The sequence below is a fragment of the Carlito syrichta genome, unplaced genomic scaffold (assembly GCF_000164805.1).
Source record: "Carlito syrichta isolate Samal-C Ts95f unplaced genomic scaffold, Tarsius_syrichta-2.0.1 Scaffold121636, whole genome shotgun sequence".
Classification (NCBI taxonomy): Eukaryota; Metazoa; Chordata; class Mammalia; order Primates; family Tarsiidae; genus Carlito; species Carlito syrichta.
In genome coordinates, this window is record NW_007065732.1 from 5,192 (window position 1) to 8,104 (window position 2,913).

The following is a 2,913-nucleotide window of genomic DNA, read 5'->3' on the forward strand; positions in this document are numbered from 1 at the left end:
CCTGGCCCAGTTGTTAAACTTTTACTGGCACCCACTGAACCAGATGGTCTTTGTTGCAGAACAATGACTGACCTCCCAGACATTTATCTAGTTTTCAGATTATTCTTCCACTTGCCACTTGATAAAGTCTGATTCATTCTCCTGTTATGTGTGAACTTTCCCACTCCTGCTTCAGGTCAGGCTTGCTCTAACTCTACTATAACATACCTTGTATTGTACTACAACCAGGTCAAATGTATAATTGAATTTGATGAATAGCACAGCAAGTAATGTATTATGGATAAGAAATTGATGTGGGGTGCACTAAAAGTTATACGTTGAATACAATTAAGTACGATCTTTATGTATTTTAACATTTGTGGTAGTAATTTATTAGATACACTTCCAAATACTTTTGAGGCTCTAAATTTTATTTGCATTAAAATTTGCCAGTATCAATTGTCAGTGGAATAAACAAACATTTACAAAAACTACTAAAGTTTATAATGCCACCAAGAAAGACTCAAATCTAGAGACCATTTCCATAGAAAAAAGATATTAGAACTAATAAGCTTTTATATTATCATAGTGGCTTAAAATATAAAACTGGCTGGGAAAGATGTTGGCTCATACCTGTAATCTTATCACTTTGGGAGGCCAAGATGGGAGGGTTGCTTGAACCCAGTAGTTTGAGACCAGCCTAGGCAACATAGTGAGACCTCATCTCTACAAAAATAAAAAAAAAATTAGTCTGGCATGGTGGCCTGCACCTGTAGCCCCAGCTACTTGGGAAGCTGAGGAGGGAGGATCACCTGAGCCCAGGAGTTTGAGGCTGTAGTGGGGTGAGCTGTGATCATGCCACTGCACTCCATTTCAGGCGACAGAGTGAGACCCCGATACACACACACACACTACAAAACTTGCATTATCTCTCATGATTCTGAGGGTTGGTTCTTTTCTCTTCATGATGTCCCCTTGGCTACATCACCTGTGCTGAAATGGCTAAGATGACTTATTTGTATGGCTCACAGTTTGTGTTGGCTGATGCTGAAAGCTCACCTGGAGCTGTGAACCAGAGAGCCTTGGTTCTCCTCCTTGTGGTCCCTTCATGTGGGATGGTATCTTACAGGAAAACAGCTGGATACCAAGGGAGAGCATTCCAAGAGCAAGCATTCAGAGGGGAAGGAAGCAGAAGTTGTCAGTCCTAAAGTCTTCGCTTGAAATTCCCAGGAGCGGGTGGCAGGTGCATGCACCATGGGGGAGAAACCCAGGACCAGGGTCTTCAAGAAGTCAGGCCCTAACTGCAATTCTCCATGTACTTGGGCAAGCAGGACTTTGAAAATCACCTGGACAAAGTGGACCCTGTAGATGGCATGGTGCTTATGGACCCTGAATACCTGAAGAACCACAAAATGTTTGTTAACCGCACCTGCGCCTTCTGCTATGGCCGCGAAGACCTGGATGTGCTGGGTTTGCCCTTCTGCAAAGACCTGTTCATCGCCACTTACCAGACCTTCCCCAAATGCCCAACCCTCCCCAGGCCCCCACCCACCTGCAGGACCGGCAGCTGACATGCCTACACCCCCCCGTTTTTCCACAATGCCCTAGAATCTGTCCTGCTCTGTCACGCTGCAGCCAGGACCAGAAGATACAGGAAAGGCCTGTGGGGCAGACTTTGAGATGGCGCCTTCTGTGCCAAATCACTAGAATAGAAAAGCCACAAAAGGAACTCTGTGCGACTGGTGATCCGGAAGACACAGTTTGCCCCAGAGAAACCTGGCCCCCAGCCTTCAGCTAAAACCACATGCCACTTCCTCATGTCTGACCAGTCCCTGCACCTTGAGGCTTCCCTGGACAAGGAGCCATACGTCCATGGGGAACCCCTCAGTGTCAGTGTCCACGTCACCATCAATGCCACCAAGACCATCAAGAAGATCAAAGTCTCGGTGAGACAGTATGCTGACATCTGTCTCTTCAGCACCGCCCAGTACAAGTGTCCTATAGCTCAGCCCGAACAAGATGACCAGGTATCTCCCAGTTCCACATTCTCTAAGGTGTATACCATACCCCCACTGCTCAGTGACAACCGGGAGAAGTGTGGCCTTGCTCTGGATGGGGAGCTCAAGTACGAGGACGCCAACCTGGCTTCCAGCACCATTGTGAAGGAAGGTGCCAACAAGGAGGTCCTGGGAATCCTGGTGTCTTACAGGGCCAAGGTGAAGTTGGTGGTGTCTTGAGGCAGGAATGTCTCTGTGGAGCTGCCTTTGGTTCTTACGCACCCCAAGTAAAAGGAAAGAGAAAGATATTTCATGCAAACATTAGCCAAAAGAAAGCTGATATAGATATATTAATATAAAAGTGGACTTTAAGGCCACACACATTATTAGAAATATAAAGGACCAAGTGATAATCAAAAAGGTCACTAGCCTAGGGAAAACAGAATTATAGACATAAATGTACCTAATAACACAGTCTTAAGATAATAATGTTAAAAAGTAGGCAAATCCACATCACCCTCCCCAGACCCCAGTCGCCGCTCCAGGAACAGATGTCCCTTTGGATACCAACCTCATTGAACTTGATGCCAACTGTACCAAGGACGAGGACTTTGTGTTTGAGGACTTTGCCTGTCTTTGGCTGAAGGGAACAAAGGATGATGACTGTGATGACCAGTTGTGCTAGGAAGGGGGGCCGGAAGAAGGGCGTGGATGGTGCCGGGAGAGGTGGGGGCAGGACCGAGATCCCCATTATCATTGGGAGGGGACAGTGTCCCAGCCTCTCCTCTCTTGCCCTCCGCCAACCCCTGCACCAACCCCTGCACGCCCTCTCCCCTACCCCCAAAGATACGCACTGGACTCATCTCTTGCTGAACGCGGGCATTAAGTTTTTGATGACAGCTCTGCTTCTTCAGTCCCACAGCGGGTGGCAAGCTAT

General features: G+C 47.3%; 1 pseudogene; it reads left to right on the forward strand.

Annotated features, from left to right (window-relative positions):
* Nucleotides 1-1,233: 1,233 nt before the first annotated feature.
* On the forward strand, nt 1,234-2,661 carry LOC103249597 (annotated as a pseudogene).
* Nucleotides 2,662-2,913: the final 252 nt, after the last annotated feature.